The 18,913-nt window shown below is 39.6% G+C and overlaps 1 protein-coding gene across 13 annotated transcripts in view; it reads left to right on the top strand.

Moving 5' to 3' along the window:
* The window catches only part of bcl9l (bcl9 like), a 429,368-nt gene that overhangs the window by 241,256 nt on the left and 169,199 nt on the right, over positions 1-18,913 (top strand). The window lies entirely within an intron of this gene.

Consider the following 18,913-nt stretch of genomic DNA (forward strand, 5'->3'; position numbering starts at 1 on the left):
CTCATCTGCAGTTTGCTACAGATCACATGGACAAGCCAGAAGGCTATTGGAAAAATGTTTTGTGGACGGATGAGACCAAAATAGAACTTTTTGGTTGAAATGAGAAGCGTTATGTTTGGAGAAAGGAAACCACTGCATTCCAGCATAAGAACCTTATCCCATTTGTGAAACATGGTGGTGGTAGTATCATGGTTTGGGCCTGTTTTGCTGCATCTGGGCCAGGACGGCTTGCCATCGTTGATGGAACAATGAATTCTGAATTATACCAGCGAATTCTAAAAGAAAATGCCAGGACATCTGTCCATGAACTGAATCTCAAGAGAAGGTGGGTCAAGCAGCAAGACAACGACCCAAAGCACACAAGTCGTTCTACCAAAGAATGGTTAAAGAAGAGTAAAGTTAATGTTTTGGAATGGCCAAGTCAAAGTCCTGACCTTAATCCAATCGAAATGTGGAAGGACCTGAAGCGAGCAGTTCATGTGAGGAAACCCACCAACATCCCAGAGTTGAAACTGTTTTGTATGGGGAAATGGGCTAAAATTCCTCCAAGCTTGTGCGCAGGACTGATCAACAGTTACCGGAAACATTTAGTTGCAGTTATTGCTGCATAAGGGAGTCACACCAGATACTGAACGTAAAGGTTCACATACTTTTGCCACTCACAGATATGTAATATTGGATCATTTTCCTCAATAAATAAATGACAAAGTATAATATTTTTGTCTCATTTGTTTAACTGGGTTCTCTTTATCTATTTTTAGGACTGTTGTGAAAATCTGATGGTCATATTTATGCATAAATATAGAAAATTCTAAAGGGTTCACAAACTTTCAAGCACCACTGTATTCCCCGTGCGGTTTGTGGGACTGGAATGGTGTGTGTCAGTTCTCCCAGTGTGGCTTATACAGGTGAATAACTGGCTCAAACAAAACTGAAAAGAAACACACACACACACACACACACACACACACACAAAAAAAAACCATTTGCCATGGAGACAAGCTAATTCATCTCACTCTAGACTGATCAGGCCTGAGAAACTCTACAATCCAGAGTACCCCAGCATCGTACTTATTTGTCAATACAACGTAACTTCTGCACAGCAACTTTCTATATACATCTCACAGTCTCTATACTGTTGCCATTTTCCCCATTCCCAGCCCCACCCCTACTGAGGGACCGTCAGCTGCTCATGTCCTGACACAGCAGGCACCAGTACTTTTAATTATTAAAGAAAAATAAACAAAATATAAATGTATGCATGTGAACTTGGTTGTGTATATAGAGGATATTACATGGTTGTGTAAAGATATGAACTTTATCTTCAAGTGGTGAATATATTCATGAATGAGTGAAGTGAACAAGTGAAAATATTTTGAACATGGGAAGATAAGCTTCATATCTGCTCACCACTGTGTACTGTTCTTTATATTACATGGACACATCCACACACAAAAAAATGCAAGTTAATCAAAAGAATTTTAATTTTGAACCGATTTACCATTTTGACAACACGCATCTAGTCAGTGGGATAACACTGAGAGTGACATCATCTGAGTGAAATATCGGAAATTATTATACATACAGGACACGTTTTCGATGGAATAAAAACATGTATTTGATTCCCTTCTAGCGGGTTTCGTTCATTTGGTTTTATAGCATGCAATATTGTGAGCATATCGCTTATCCTACATGTATTATGTCACTCTACCCGATGGAGAATGAGCGTTCAATATGCTTTACGATATTGCATGGTTGTCAAGACGACATGACGTCACACGTCAGAGCTGATGCAAATATTCAATGATAGAGTTTACTGCTGCACACGCGCAGAAGCATTTCTGACTTTGCCAGGAAAGTTAAAGACGCGTTGAACACCCGAAAGGCTACCAGAACTTCATTTGATATTCTTTATGCATATTTACAAGTAGTGGCGAGCTATTACTATTAGAGCTGGGACTTCAGCTCAGCCAAAACTTAGCCAGACACACCAAAACAGCAACAGGGCAAAGGTTTTTGGAAGGGATTAGCAGCAAGCTGCCAGGTAGCTCCATTATGTATAGTTGTTGATTTTGAAAGTAACTAAGTAAATTACACAGGGAAATGAATACTTCAGTCTGAGTGAAAAATACTGTGGCAAGCGTACGTGGAACAAGAGTCTGGAGACAGAAATCTTAATTTCTCGTCATTAGCCTGTGCTACTTGCTCTTGATAGTGCTGGCTTGACTGCTTTATTAGCATTCACTAACACTACTGATGAACGCTACACCAGCTGGAAGGTTACATCACTGCTGCGTTGATGGCTCTGACTCGCGGTTAAGCTCGTGTTGGCCTTTGAGAAGGCCGAGGGTGATATATTTTTGGTCCCTCCCACTGTAAATCAAAATCTGATTGGTTAATTCATCTGTCACTTTGGACATAAACATATACTGCCATGGCCTTCTGTCCCAGCAGTGAAGTCCTAACCAATGAGTGAGCCAGCTCTAAACCCTTATGAGCCTAGAGACAACAAAAAAATCTAATTGGATAACTCTATTTTAATGTTTTCAGGACAAATTTTTGAAGCAAATTTGATACAAAATGAGGCCAAATTAGAAGAGAATAATTTGAATAAAATTATGAAAGAATGAAAGCAATTAAATAAGGGAAAAATTAAATATAGCATTTTAAATGCTGATATGTATGGGCCTTCTCTGAAGGCCTAGAAGGCCCTGACAATTCCCCTCTGTTTACAAGAGAAAAACATACCACCGGATATCAAAAAACTGGAAAAGAGTGTGTGTGTACAGTATGTATAATAATAATATTGGCTGGCATTTTTTTCATGGTATATCAGATATATTCCATTCAGTTAGCATGATATTGAACTCCTCTTCGACTCATTCAGTATCATGCTCGGTGAATGGAATATATCTACCACGAAAAAAAGCCAGCCAATATTATTTAAATATTTAATTCAGATCCGCGATGTAGTCTAGTCGTGATCCCCAAAGGCCCAATAGTAAACCCAGAAATGTTGAGTACCCTAAAGTTTTATTGCATAAATGTCATCTATAGGCCTATTGGATGGAATTTAGCTTGGTTGCCCAAAGTTGCACTTTGAGCAATTTGTATAATTAGCATAAATAGGCGATTAATGTGAGATCATGAGCTCAGTCCAGTTCCACCATCACTCATTGATGAATTTGGCTGCCTAAGGAAGGGTGACAAATCTGTCCTTGTCCGAAAATTGGGAGTGCCTCATGAGAATGCTTCACTTCCCAATGTTGTTTTAGTTGATGGAAGTCAATTGCTATATCACATTGTCTGGCCAGCGGCAGGTACTATTAAGGACATTGCCTCAAGCATCAATACACGCCTCTCAAATGCCTATACTGTAGCTGGAGTTAATGAGACCCTCATCATCTTTGACCGGTACAATGATGAACCCAGTGCCAAGGATCATGAGAGGAGAAGGCGAGGAGGAATTAGTGCAACTGATTATAAGCTGACAATCAACACACCACTTCCTTGTCGAGAAGCTGTGATGAAGAGCACATCAACCAAAGCCCAGCTATCACGCCTTCTGTGCACTTTTGACCTCACCACTAATAACATCTTGTTTGTGAACGACACAGACTGCATTGTGAAGCATGAAGAGGCTGACATCACCCTAGTTAGCTACATGCTCCATGCAGCTGAAGCAGGGGCTCCAATAATACGTATCCTGAGTGATGACACTGATGTATTTGTTCTGTTGGTGTACTGGGCTTGGAAGGCCAATGTCAAATCAACAGTGCAGATGGAGAAGTGGAATGGCACCATCCTGGATATAAATGCCACTGTCAGAGAATTGGGTGACAGGTGTCAAGGTCTCCTGGGGATGCATGCACTATCGGGATGCGACACTGCTTCCTATCCTTGTGGAAAGGGCAAGACATCTGCCCTGAAAGTACTCCTAGGGAATTCTATCCCTGGTCTCAATACAGTGCTTCGTGAACCTGATGCTACTCACAGTGCCCTAAAAGATGTTGGGACTGAGTTCTTTGTCACACTGTATGGGCAGAAGAAGGCTAAGTCGATGAATAGCACTCGTTACCAGATTTACAGTCGCAGCAAAAAGCCTCCTAAACTTAAAAAGCTTCCTCCTACTGATGCCAACCTGATGCTACACATACTGCGTGCTCATCTTCAGGTCATGTTGTGGAAGGCTGCAGGTCAGAGAGAGCCACCTGTAGAAGCAAGAGTTTGTATGGGAGGTTGGTGGAAGGGTTATCATGCCTGCTCTTGCCATCCAGGCAGTGGCTCCAGTACAGCTGCTTGATGTCACCAGCTGTAGCTGCAGCACATTGAAGGCCTGTAGTAAAAGAAACTGTAGCTGCCATGCTGCAAGTATCAGTTGCACTGACTACTGCAAGTGTGAAGGGGATGAGGTCAGCTGCTGCAACCCATTCACAGTTCATACAGATGAAGATGATGAGACTGAAGGGAATGAAGAAACAAATTATGAAGATGGTGAAGGCTATTAAGTGGGATGGTGTGGTTGTTCATGCATACTATATATAGTTATTTTACAGTTTGTTTGCATATTTGCAGTTCATGTACATAGTTATTGTGTTATTGTTCTTTTGGGTTAGTTTGGGTATGTTTGTGCATGCTGGATACTTGTTCTGCATGGAACACTCCTTAATCTATCCATACAGTAGTCCAAACACTGCCACCTGATCAGATTCCTTAAACGTTTTTCACCAAATCATACCCCCAAGTATACATTTTTACCCTAAGTAAAATTATTTTGACTCGGGCTTCATCAATGAATATGATTTTGTGTGTATGCAAATGAGCACATATTTTATGGTTTATGGCCTCATTTGCATATTTAAACATTAAATTACAAAAACATGCAATACATTTTTTTCTCATGTTAGCATAAGTAATCAACTGAGAAAGTTTGATGGTGATATCTATTTTTTTTTTTTTAGCCTATTCACCTGTAATAATCTCAGTTTAATCGCCTATTTATGCAAATTATGCAAATTGCTCAAAGTGCAACTTTGGGCAACCAAGCTAAATTCTATCCATTAGGCCTATAGATGATATTTCTGCAATAAAACTTTAGGGTACTCAACATTTCCGGGTTCATGAAATCACGATTAGACTAATGTATTTTGTATGAAAAGTGCAAGTTTTTCAACACAAGAACATAAACTTCATATCTTCAAGCCGACATGCGATATTTTTATCATATAGACACATTCAAAAACAAAAAGTACACAAATTTATCAAAACAATTCATTGATTTCCTTGTGAGTGACATTCAGAGATTTATGTCACGGTTTTGAATCTCCATCTCCCGGATGTCGCTCGCATGAAAAATATGAGTGGTATATTTCCCTGTAAAACACTTGTTTCCATATAATATATATATATGTGTACGTAACAAAATGCACAAAATATTTCTACACCTTCAAAACATTTTTTTACACATGCACAAAATATATCTACCACTGGTTAGTTTCATAAATCTTCCAAATTGGCTTAATGTTAATAATATTGCAGTGGTAGAAATAAGTCAGTTTTTGTCACTGGCCAGAGGAGATACTTTGGTGAGAAATCTACTGGCCCTTCCCGATTCCAGGTGGCCCTTCAATCTGTTTAGCATGAGATCAGGGACAGACCAAACAGGGGTCAGAGAGAGGACTGTAAATCCTGAAATATTAGTGATCACTTTATTTTAGCCATTTTAGCACTTTTAGAAAACTGAACTTAACTGAAAATTTGCTAACATAATGTTGTGCTAATAATACTAATTTTGGTATCATAAATTAAAAAAAGTCGCAATTCACTATCATTCTATGGTTTTATTGTTCTGCAAATGTAGCAACTTCTCCAAAAGTGCTCAAATGTAAGAACACTAGAATTAGTAGATTTACAGTACTTAAATTATGTCATAGGTTTTTTTTTTAAATGAAGTAGCTGAGTAGAACACATTACAGCATATTTTAGCCACATGATATAGAGACTGTATGTAATTGTGATAACTTATCTGAAATCGTTGATAATGTGCTGTGTAGCCTTGTCATTAATTTTTGGAGTTGGGGCATTAGAAAGAGTAGTAGACTGACCTAAAGTGTAAGCAATGCCATCATCATGACACGAAAAAAGGCTGGGAGTTAGGGGGTATGTCCCTGGAAAAAAATTTTATATATAGATGTAAAATAGTGCATTCTGAGTGATGCAGAATACAATATTTTGCATATCAGAGTAAATAAAATGTTCTTGATCTCATTATTCCATTGGGTAATCTGTGAAAAATATAAAATTAATAAAAATGAAAGTAAAGCACCTCTGATGATTTCATGCCAGTTTGACCTATTTTCAAGTTTTATAGGTCAACCATGGGTCATCTTTGAATATATGTAGTAAATTATTGAATATTCAATTATTATTGTGAAGATCTAGACTATCTTCAAAATTCTGCAGGGGTCGAGGCTTCATTACCAAAATGGCAACCCTAAGAACAGTTGTTTCAGTATTAGAAGAACAACAAAGAAAATAGAGATTTTGTGAAACAAATATTTAGTAAACTTTAAATATCATAACTAAAGAGACAAAATATTTTAAATGAGGAACTTGAGTTAAAACGACTCAATGTAAATTATTCTTTATATGATTTTATACTATGTAGCAACTTTCTGTGTTTGGGACTATGTGGAATTGGAAACAGGCATGACAAGTCAAGGTGCACTGTTTTATTTTTCACTTTTCAGTGACTTTATCGCTACCACGTAGGCACACTACACACATAAACACACACGTGGGGTGACACAGCTCTCTCTTGTTACTGGCAATCTAAAAGACACACGTTAATAGACAGTCAGTAAGTAGACACAGGTGTATCTCGTCACGTTATCTGCTGGTCAACCTGACTCACAGCCGACACTCGACCACCCCGTCACTGCCACATACCCCCACCACCTGACTCAGGCTGGGGAGCTGTCCAACCTGCAGCTGACAGCCTGTGGCCTGTGGACCACCTCAAATTTAAAGAGTTGAAGGGTGAGATACCAAGTAATCCGTGTGTTGGTATCCTTCATGCGGTGGAGCCACTGGAGTGGGGCATGGTTGGAACAGAGGGTGAATGATCATCCTAGCAGGTAGTACCTGAGAGTGAGGACTGCCCACTGCCTAACTTGCAGTTAGGTTAATGTGGGGCGGCCTTGGGCTGAAGTTCCCTTAAGCAAGGTACCTAACCCCTGACTGCTCCCCGGGCGCTGTAGTGTGGCTGCCCACTGCTCTGGGTATGTGTGCGTGTGTTCACTGCTTCAGATGGGTTAAATGCAGAGGATGAATTTCACTGTGCTTGAAGTGTGCATGTGACAAATAAAGGTTTATTCTTCTTCTTGATGGCCACACACTCCTTCCTGATAGCGCTGTACTTCAACTCTTGCATGGAAAGCTTACAGTTGATGTGCAACACCGGGTGCTCCTCCCCCTCCACCACCTGTGACAAAACAGCCCTCAGCCCTCTATCTGTGCTGATCTGATATGTGCTGGTCTGCAAAACAAAAGGGAGAGAAAAATCAGGAGAATGCAACAGTGGGCCAATCGATTAACTGTATAAAAACACACTATTTGAGCACAAGATGGATGAGTTAAAATTGGTTTGGGGTCAAGATCTCAAAAACTGTGGGTGAAGAAACAGTCAGAAATTTTAGGGGAAAAATGATAACTAGAGATGCATTTCTGTGAGAAAATGCAAATGTGAATAGCCAACCACAGCATCAGTTGGCTATTGCTTACCGTAACTTATGTAATTAGCGGCAGTCGGGCATTGTGCACCAGTACAGCACACCAGACTACCAGTACCCACATAAAGCAGGCATGGGATTTAAAGCAGTTATGTCACAATTGTCTGTGCACTTTGTTGAACAAACTATAAAATTATCACTACATTACTATAGTGATAGTCATGCAACATCAGTGCAGCATCTCTTCAGCAACAGGGACATGCATCTTCATCACTGAGTGTAGTACAGATTTCAATGCACTGCCAATGATTCAATATATTGAAGATTCTCATGAAGCAAGTACTAATTCGATATGATAAGATTCACCCCTATTGTGATGCATTGTAATTTTGACATGATTCAACACAATGCGATTCAACGTGATGCGATGCAAAAGAACATGATGTTATTTAATTCTGTATGGTAGCATTTCCTCCTCCATGATAATCCTCCATGTGACTCTAGGAGGTTCCAGCAAGAGAAGGGATTTTATTTTGAAATCTCATTGGCGCTATGGCAAGAGAGCCACTGGGACAGCCATGCCTCCAAATTGTGCGAGACTTTGACCGAGAGACTTGAAAAAAATTGGCCACTGACAACAATGGAGATGAGCGAGCATGCTTGAGAGGCAGTTTACAGATAAAAGGTGCTTATGGCAACACTTCAATGAACTTGCATAGAAAAATATTGAGCCATGAATAGAAAATATTTCTCCCAATGTGTTACTGAAATGTGCACAAAAGATATCCTTTCTTTCCAAAGTAAATCAGTTACCTTTCTACAATTAAATATGACCCAGATTCCAAAAAAGTTGGAACACTGTGTAAAATGTAAATAAAAACAGAATGCAATGATTTGCAGATCTTTTTTGACCCATATGCAGTAGAATACAACATAAAGGTGAGATATTTCATTTTCAGATTGATAAACTTTGTTTTTGTAAATTTACACTCAGCCTAAATTTGATGGCTGCAAGACGTTCTAAAATAGTTGGGACAGGGGCATGATTACCACTCTTACATTAGTTTTTCTTTTAACAACATTCAGTAAGCATTTGGGAACTGAGGACACTAGTTGTTGAAGTTTTATATGCATGTGCGCATTTCCTCAATGTTTAATTGTTTCAGTTTTGTGAAATGTTCATTTGTGGCAAAGATTATTTCAGCAGAGTCCATAAAATGCTGAGTTAGTTGAAAAAGTTTGTTGAATCGATTAGGTGGCCATTTCATTAATAAGAATAAAATCTTTCTTTGCTCTTAGATTTTTCGTTAGAGGCTGTGCCAGAGGATGTCAGTTTGGGGTCGTAAAGCATCATGTCTTGTAGACGGGCAGCAGGCAGATTGGGTTTAACGTAAACACCTTGTGCGTTTCAGCATCTTCCCAAGATTGTAAATACATTTGTTGCACAATTAAATATACATGTCATTATGTCAATTTATCAAACTTTCAGAATAGGAAGCAAATGAACCATCCAACCACCATGGGTAATTCTAACCATAAGACATCGCAAAAGGCTCAGTATATCACAAAACATACAAAATATCAGTATAATTTAGAGGTCTTTTAAGTTAGTTTACAGCTTTGTAAAATCCCTTTACTGAGCTTAGGACCTACTCAGTACAATCAGAGGAAACCTTTATGATGTCACCTCAATGAAAGTTAACCAAATCAGTAATGTGCAAGTTAGGTTGTAATCATTTTGCTGCAAGCTACACACATTATCATGAAACCGTGTGAAAATATATCCAGTGTTATGTAAGCTAGTTGGACAGAAAATGGAATGTCACCGTATACGCTATCCTATGTTGCTTGCATAGCAAGCAACATAGGCTAACAAACATAAATGCCTATTTCATTACATGCATAATGCTATACTCATAAAGAGATGACATAGCTGCATACCTTTATCCATTACCTGCAACTCCCAGAGAATTGAAAGTGGTAGATCATATTGTGTGCCGCAATTGCGCCCTTCTAGGGGTGTCCGGGTGTCTAGGGGTGTCCCCCAGAAAATAAAAAAAAAAAAAGAAAAATGGTGTTTTCCTGCATTCTGAGTGTCATATTTAAAGAAAACTGATTGGGAAATCAGACCAGCAAACTTCACAAAATGCATGTTTCTCACCTTGCCTCCATATTTTGATGCTGGATAATCCAACGACCAAGTCGCCTTGAACTTGTCATTGTGAATCTTTTTTCTTCCGAGTTTTCATTGTTCGCGATCACCAGTGTGTGTTTGGTTTTTACAAATACTGGCGTGATTTGTTGTAATGTGAGCTCATTGCCAATTGGCTAGAACCATAACGAGAACCAATGGAATGGCATGATGGAGCGATACAGTTTAGATTCAACATCGTTATCGTGCCATTCTGCTGGCTTTCTGCTTTACTTAATATGACTGTTTCACGCTATATGCTTGTATCCCCTGTGCTGAAAACAGCTGAAGCAAGGTCAGAAGAGCAAATCCAACAGTGTTCACTGATTATTTTGTCATGTAGTAGTTTTTAGAACTAAAATCGGTACACTACCATGTGAATCGGTAGAGTTGGCAAGTATGCTTTATCTTTTGCACATCTCTGATTTTTACTAATTGCATTAGTCCTGTACAAAGTTAGAGGCATACAATTTGATGATAGATTCCCCCACTCCCCCTGTCTTAGGCTTCGGGTCCAGGACTCGAGTCCAACTTGTAACTTGACTTGGACTTGAGCCCTGATAACTCGGCCTTGGACTCAGACTCGTGCATGAACTGCATTCGGACTTGTAAATTGGAGACGAGGACTTGGATTTTTTTCTTTATTTTTTGTAACATGCCATAATAACTTGGCATAAGATATTTATATCTACATTAATTTTGTACTAATTTCATGCAAGAGTATCAGACCTGCGCGCCTTGGCCCTCGGGTACGATCCGGACAGCGTGCGCGCCAAGCGGATGCACGCACCTGCACAGGATTAAGGCGCAGTCAGTGTGCCAATATAAAAATATCATTTAAATATAAACGCACTTACTTTATGAAGTATTTAGTTGCGTTGCTGACACATTACCGAGCTTTATTTCCTTGTTTGGTTTCCTGATCCCTGATTTCCTGTTTCTCGTCTTTGATTCTGCCGAGTCTATGATGGCCTGTATGTGCCTCGCTTGACCTGTTGCCTGTTTTACAATTTTGCCTGCTGTTCTGGATTGTTTACCTGTCTTCACTTGTATTAATAAACACACCTTCTGCACTTACATCCATCTCCCAACCATCTCTAACAGAATACTTCATACTCCATGACAAAGAGAATGCACATTCACCTGTTCATACGTCACGTTCAGGAACAAACTAATGTTAATGGCACCAAAACAGCCACTGTCAAATGGTGCAGTTGGAGTCTTGTTCTCGGACTCAACTCGGATCAATAGTGAACTTGACTCAATTTTTTTAATGACTTGACTCAGACTTGAACACTGGGAACTCGAGACTGGACTCAGACTTGAGGTTTAGTGACTCGACTACAACACTGATCTCAGTCTAGTAGTCATTTAAATATCATTCACCATAAAGCAACTCTCAAAGCAATCTGAACTTTTGTTAACTTACTATAAACTCATGCTCATAAAGGAAATTTGCACAGTCCAAATTTTATGTAAAATACCTCAGACTTTAAAGGGGTACCAAATATAATATATACAGTTGCTGATGTGACAGAGTAATGTATTCTTAAGTATTCTATCAAATTTATATACTAGAAAACAACGAAATATCTTGGTAATTGTAAATATAATAGTCGGTACGCTAAACGGCACAAGAGTCGCCATTTTAAAAAGACCGTGACGTCAGCCCTACCCACTGCACTAGGAGAGAAGCGTGTAATCATGGTGTCGGGCGCATCAAGTGAAAGCGACAGCTCTGTCGAATCATACGAAGAGATCCCGCAAGACACACTGCAAGCAGGCTATGGCTTAGAAGGATACCAGTTTGAACCTAGGAGAGGTACTCTCAACTCCGGTGATGACGAAAGAAGAGAAGAAAGCTCGAACTCGCTTGGTGTTTTTCAGCGGAAACGAATGAAAAGACACGTCTGGAGGATCGTTATGCTTTCCATTGGTCCTGTTATTACACCCGAAAGCTAGTGTGGCATTGTGTAGCCGATCACTTACAATTCATCCTACTTTCCGATTCACACGTGCTATTCCCAACCTCAATGAGCCAACACAACTGGGCACATACATACGTCATGAGTGTTACGCAAAGAAAATGAACGTGCATTCTGATTGGATAAAATTAATATCATGGCGGGCTGTTCAAACTGTGGAAATAGTTTGCTCGAGCTACTTTCAAAACACTATAATTTTCCAACCTTAGAACAAAAAACTTTTGTAAGTCTTGAATAAGGTTTGTTAATGTGTGTTTTATTGTTATATTTACTCTATATATTGCCCTCTGTTCCCCTTTAATAACATAATTTTGGCAACTCGATAGCAGTAGCTCACAGCAACATGTCTAAATAGCAAATTAAAGTGGATATCTCTCTAAGCAACCAAACTAGTTCACTTTTGAGTTATGTCTTGTTGATGAATAAATTGATAAACTGGAGATTTACTTGACAAAGGGATTTACAAATATGCATATTCTATTGTAGATTTATATGACAACACAGGCTATTTCTTTGATATGGCTTCAACCGTCAGTGAATAAAATCACACAGCGTGGCTACTTGCTTGTTACACTTATGATGATTATAATGTTGGAACTGTATCTCTGTTCAGTGTGAAATCCTGAATGAAGCCTGGTCGATGTTGTCCAAGGTTTGTGAAACTGTCCAGAGTGAAATGGTCACACAGTGTGATGCAGACACAGTGGCTCTGCGCTGTCCATATCGATGCAATTTTTTAATATTTACTGATCTTTATTATAAGTTTAGTCAACAGTGCAAATCGTTCATATAACCACAAGGAACTGCTTAGTCAGACAAAGTTATGAGCAAGGTTTTTTTTTTTTGTTTGTTTGTTTGTTTGTTTGTTTGTTTGTTTGTTTGTTTGTTTGTTTGTTTGTTTTTAATGCAACTTTAGTGACTTTGATAGCATCACAAAAGAGCTAACCAGCAACTCTGTGGCTCACCATGCCAGCCAGAAGGAGACCAAGGCAGTGTCACAGAGAACACAAGAGTGTGGATGGTGCGCCAGGATGCAGGCCAGGCTATGAAGTGCTCCACAAATACTTTCACACAGACAAAGTACTCCGGTACAAGCAGGGATATCTATATCAACAATGACTGTTGCATCGGTGACACTTAGGCTACATCCACACGACAATGGCAACGAGATTTTATAAAAAAAATATCGCGTCCACATGGGCAACGGATCAGTAAAATATCTGGTACATATGGCAACGCTTGCTGAAAACGATGCAATACACATGCCACACCTCTAGGGGCTCTGTAAGACGGTCCCATTGGAGACACCAGAACAATAGAAGAAGTAGACGCATGCGCATAAACCCCTTCTTCTACCCGGTGTGAAGCACTGTCAGGAACAAACACACAACAAGAAGAAGATGGCTGCGACTACGCGAGGAAATCGTGCCTTCTGTGTGTACAAATTAGTTTTATTAGTGTGCATAGTTTTATATAACTTAATTTTCTTATTGTGTGTGAACATTTTGAAAATCATTTTTATAAAATTTATATAACTTTTTATATTGTGTGTGAACATTTTGAAAAGCAGTCTTATCCAATAAAAAAAATAAATTCAAGAAATGGTTCAGTTACTTGTTTATTTAAAAGAAAAGCTGTATACAAAAGTGAATGCAATGCAGTGGTTCATACAAAACAGCGAGAGTGCTGCTTGTTCTAGTCATGTGGTTGTGACGTCATCGTAAACAAATCCGTTCTACTCATCCAGACGACTTCGCAACGGCGCCGTTGCCAGATTTTTCCACTCTGGAACCCGTTCTCAAAAAATATCGTTGTGGGGCACCCAAAACGCCAGTGCCGTGTGGACGCCAGGCTGAAACGAGAAACAATTTTATCAGATTCACCTGAATCCGTTGCCGTGTGGACAGGGCCTTAATCTCACTGTATTTGTGCAATGACAATTGTTCATTCTTCACAAATACCTGCGGAACTGTTCAAGTTTTGGCTGTGCAGGCCCATGGTAACAATAGACTCTGAACTTAAACATGGGCTGGTGTATGCAAATGTTGGGGCATAAATGTTCATGAGTCTGGACTGTTACAAAACACTCCAGTATTTTGGAATTGGCCCATTTTACTGCTCTCTTTTTACATATGCACGATTTGCATTTGAAAGAGGAGACAACTATGTTTGTGGTTCATTGATTATTAGATTAGATTAGATTCAACTTCATTGTCATTGCACATGTCACAGGTACAAGACAACAAAATGCAGATTGCATCTAACTAGAAGTGCATAGCAGTAAATAACAAGTGTAATATACAAATATAAATGCACAGAAATTACAGGGTATGGAATGGTATAATGATAGATATTTACAGTATGTACAAATGTGCGATATGAATGTACTATAGTACTATACCATTGTACTATAGTGCAATGGTATGATATAGATATTTGCAGTATATACAAAACGTGGTATGAATAAACAGTAGTGCAAATGGTGATAGTGTAGTGAAGTCAGTTTGGTCGTGTGTGTGTGTGTGTGTGTGTACAACCCCAATTCCAAAAACAAAAAATTGGGGGTGTACAACCCCAATTCCAAAAAAGTTGGGACATTATGTAAAACAAACAAAAACAGAATGTGAAGATTTTCAAATTATGAAAACCTTATATTTAATTGAAAATAGTACAAAGACAACATATCAAAGGTTGAAACTGAGAATTTTTTTGAATTTGATGTCAGCAACACCTTTCAAAAAAGTTGGGACGGGGCAACAAAAGACTGAAAAAGTTGCATAATGCTAAAAAAAATAATAATTTGTGTTAATTGGCAACAGGTCAGTAACATGATTGGGAATAAAAAGAGCATCCCAGAGAGGCTGAGTCTCACAGAAGTAAAGATGGGTAGGGGTTCACTGCTCTGTGTTGCAAACAGTGCAACAATATAAGAATAACGTTCCTTAATGTAAAACTGCAAAGGATTTGGGGATCACATCATCTATGGTACATAATATCGTTAAAAGATTCAGATAATCTGGAGAAATCTCTGTATGTAAGAGACAAGGCTGAAAACTGACAGTGGATGCCTGTGATCTTCAGGCCTTCAGGAGACCTTGCATAAAAAGCAGACACAGGTCTGTCATGGAAATCACTGTATGGGCTCAGGAACACTTCAGAAAACCATCGTCTATGAAAACAGTTCATTACTGCATCCACATATGCAAGTTTAAGCCATACAGTGGGGCAAAAAAGTACAACCCCGATTCCAAAAAAGTTGGGACAAAGTACAAATTGTAAATAAAAACAGAATGCAATAATTTACAAATCTCAAAAACTGATATTGTATTCACAGTAAAACATAGACAACATCAAATGTCGAAAGTGAGACATTTTGAAATTTCATGCCAAATATTGGCTCATTTGAAATTTCATGACAGCAACACATCTCAAAAAAGTTGGGACAGGGGCAATAAGAGGCTGGAAAAGTTAAAGGTACAAAAAAGGAACAGCTGGAGGACCAAATTGCAACTCATTAGGTCAACTGGCAATAGGTCATTAACATGACTGGGTATAAAAAGAGCATCTTGGAGTGGCAGCGGCTCTCAGAAGTAAAGATGGGAAGAGGATCACCAATCCCCCTAATTCTGCGCCAACAAATAGTGGAGCAATATCAGAAAGGAGTTCGACAGTGTAAAATTGCAAAGAGTTTGAACATATCATCATCTACAGTGCATAATATCATCAAAAGATTCAGAGAATCTGCAAGAATCTCTGTGCGTAAGGGTCAAGGCCGGAAAACCATACTGGGTGCCCGTGATCTTTGGGCCCTTAGACGGCACTGCATCACATACAGGCATGCTTCTGTATTGAAAATCACAAAATGGGCTCAGGAATATTTCCAGAGAACATTATCTGTGAACACAATTCACCGTGCTATCCGCCGTTGCCAGCTAAAACTCTATAGTTCAAAGAAGAAGCCATATCTAAACGTGATCCAGAAGCGCAGATGTCTTCTCTGGGCCAAGGCTCATTTAAAATGGACTGTGGCAAAGTGGAAAACTGTTCTGTGGTCAGACGAATCAAAATTTGAAGTTCTTTATGGAAATCAGGGACGCTGTGTCATTCGGACTAAAGAGGAGAAGGACGACCCAAGTTGTTATCAGCACTCAGTTCAGAAGCCTGCATCTCTGATGGTATGGGGTTGCATTAGTGCGTGTGGCATGGGCAGCTTACACATCTGGAAAGACACCATCAATGCTGAAAGGTATATCCAGGTTCTAGAGCAACATATGCTCCCATCCAGACGACATCTCTTTCAGGGAAGACCTTGCATTTTCCAACATGACAGTGCCAAACCACATACTGCATCATGGCTGCGTAGAAGAAGGGTCCGGGTACTGAACTGGCCAGCCTGCAGTCCAGATCTTTCACCCATAGAAAACATTTGGCACATCATAAAACGGAAGATACGACAAAAAAAGACCTAAGACAGTTGAGCAGCTAGAATCCTACATTAGACAAGAATGGGTTAACATTCCTGTCCCTAAACTTGAGCAACTTGTCTCCTCAGTCCCCAGACGTTTACAGACTGTTGTAAAGAGAAAAGGGGATGTCTCACAGTGGTAAACATGGCCTTGTCCCAACTTTTTTGAGATGTGTTGTTGTCATGAAATTTAAAATCACCTAATTTTTCTCTTTAAATGATACATTTTCTCAGTTTAAACATTTGATATGTCATCTGTGTTCTATTCTGAATAAAATATGGAATTTTGAAACTTCCACATCATTGCATTCTGTTTTTATTTACAATTTGTACTTTGTCCCAACTTTTTTGGAATCAGGGTTGTATTTAGTCAGTCACCAATTGTGCAAGTTCTCCCACTTAAAAAGATGAGAGAGGCCTGTAATTTTCATCATAGGTATACCTCAACTGTGAGAGACAAAATGAGAAAAAAAAATCCAGAAAATCACAGTCTGATTTTTAAAGAATTTATTTGCAAATTATGGTGGAAAATAAGTATTTGGTCAATAACAAAAGTTCATCTCAATACTTTGTTATATACCCTTTGTTGGCAATGACAGAGGTCAAACGTTTTCTGTAAGTCTTCACAAGGTTTTCACACACTGTTGCTGGTATTTTGGCCCATTCCTCCATGCAGATCTCCTCTAGAGCAGTGATGTTTTGGGGCTGTCGCTGGGCAACACAGACTTTCAACTCCCTCCAAAGATTTTCTATGGGGTTGAGATCTGGAGACTGGCTAGGCCACTCCAGGACCTTGAAATGCTTCTTACGAAGCCACTCCTTCATTGCCCGGGCGGTGTGTTTGGGATCATTGTCATGCTGAAAGACCCAGCCACGTTTCATCTTCAATGCCCTTGCTGATGGAAGGAGGTTTTCACTCAAAATCTCACGATACATGGCCCCATTCATTCTTTCCTTTACACGGATCAGTCGTCCTGGTCCCTTTGCAGAAAAACAGCCCCAAAGCATGATGTTTCCACCCCAATGCTTCACAGTAGGTATGGTGTTCTTTGAATGCAGCTCAGCATTCTTTCTCCTCCAAACACGACAAGTTGAGTTTTTACCAAAAAGTTCTATTTTGGTTTCATCTGACCATATGACATTTTCCCAATCCTCTTCTGGATCATCCAAATGCTCTCTAGCAAACTTCAGCCGGGCCTGGACATGTACTGGCTTAAGCAGGGGGACACGTCTGGCACTGCAGGATTTGAGTCCCTGGCGGCGTAGTGTGTTACTGATGGTAGCCTTTGTTACTTTGGTCCCAGCTCTCTGCAGGTCATTCACTAGGTCCCCCCGTGTGGTTCTGCAATTTTTGCTCACCGTTCTTGTGATCATTTTGACCCCACGGGGTGAGATCTTGCGTGGAGCCCCAGATCGAGGGAGATTATCAGTGGTCTTGTATGTCTTCCATTTTCTAATAATTGCTCCCACAGTTGATTTCTTCACACCAAGCTGCTTACCTATTGCAGATTCAGTCTTCCCAGCCTGGTGCAGGTCTACAATTTTGTTTCTGGTGTCCTTTGACAGCTCTTTGGTCTTGGCCATAGTGGAGTTTGGAGTATGACTGTTTGAGGTTTTATACTGATAACGAGTTCAAACAGGTGCCATTAATACAGGTAACGAGTGGAGGACAGAGGAGCCTCTTAAAGAAGTTGTTACAGGTCTGTGAGAGCCAGAAATCTTGCTTGTTTGTAGGTGACCAAATACTTATTTTACCGAGGAATTTACCAATTAATTCATTAAAAATCCTACAATGTGATTTCCTGGATTCTTTCCCCCCATTCTGTCTCTCATAGTTGAAGTGTACCTATGATGAAAATGACAGGCCTCTCTCATCTTTTTAAGTGGGAGAACTTGCACAATTGGTGGCTGACTAAATACTTTTTTGCCCCACTGTATATAAAAAAATATCCAGAAACACCACCATCTTCTCTGGGCCCGAGCTCTTTTATGAAGAGATAAAGTGGAAAATTGTCCTGAAGTCTGACAAATCAAAAGTAGAAATTCTTTTTAGAAATCATGGACACCACATCCTCCAGGCTAAAGAGGAGAGGTACCATCCGGCTTGTTATCAGTTCAAAAGCCAGCATCTATGATAGTATGAGGGTGCATTAGTGCACATGACATTGGGTAGCTTGTACATCTGAGAAGGCATCATTAATGCTGAATGATATATACATATTTCAGAGCAATATGCTACCATCCAGACAAACCACTTTCTGCACATATTAAAACTACATGACTCCACAGTAAAAGAGTCCGGGTGCTAAACTGGCCTGCCTGCAGTCCAGGCCACTCTCTCATTGAAAGTATTATAAAGCACAAAATACAACAAAGGAGACCCCAAACTATTGAGCAAATGAAATTGTATATCAGGCAATAATGGGATACCATTTCTCTTTCAAAACTACAGCAATTAGTCTCCTTAGTTCCCAAACATTTACATAGTGTTAAAAGTAGTGGTGATGCAGCACATTGGTTCACATGCCCATGTCCCAACTTT

Source organism: Neoarius graeffei, chromosome 6, assembly GCF_027579695.1.
Source record: "Neoarius graeffei isolate fNeoGra1 chromosome 6, fNeoGra1.pri, whole genome shotgun sequence".
Classification (NCBI taxonomy): Eukaryota; Metazoa; Chordata; class Actinopteri; order Siluriformes; family Ariidae; genus Neoarius; species Neoarius graeffei.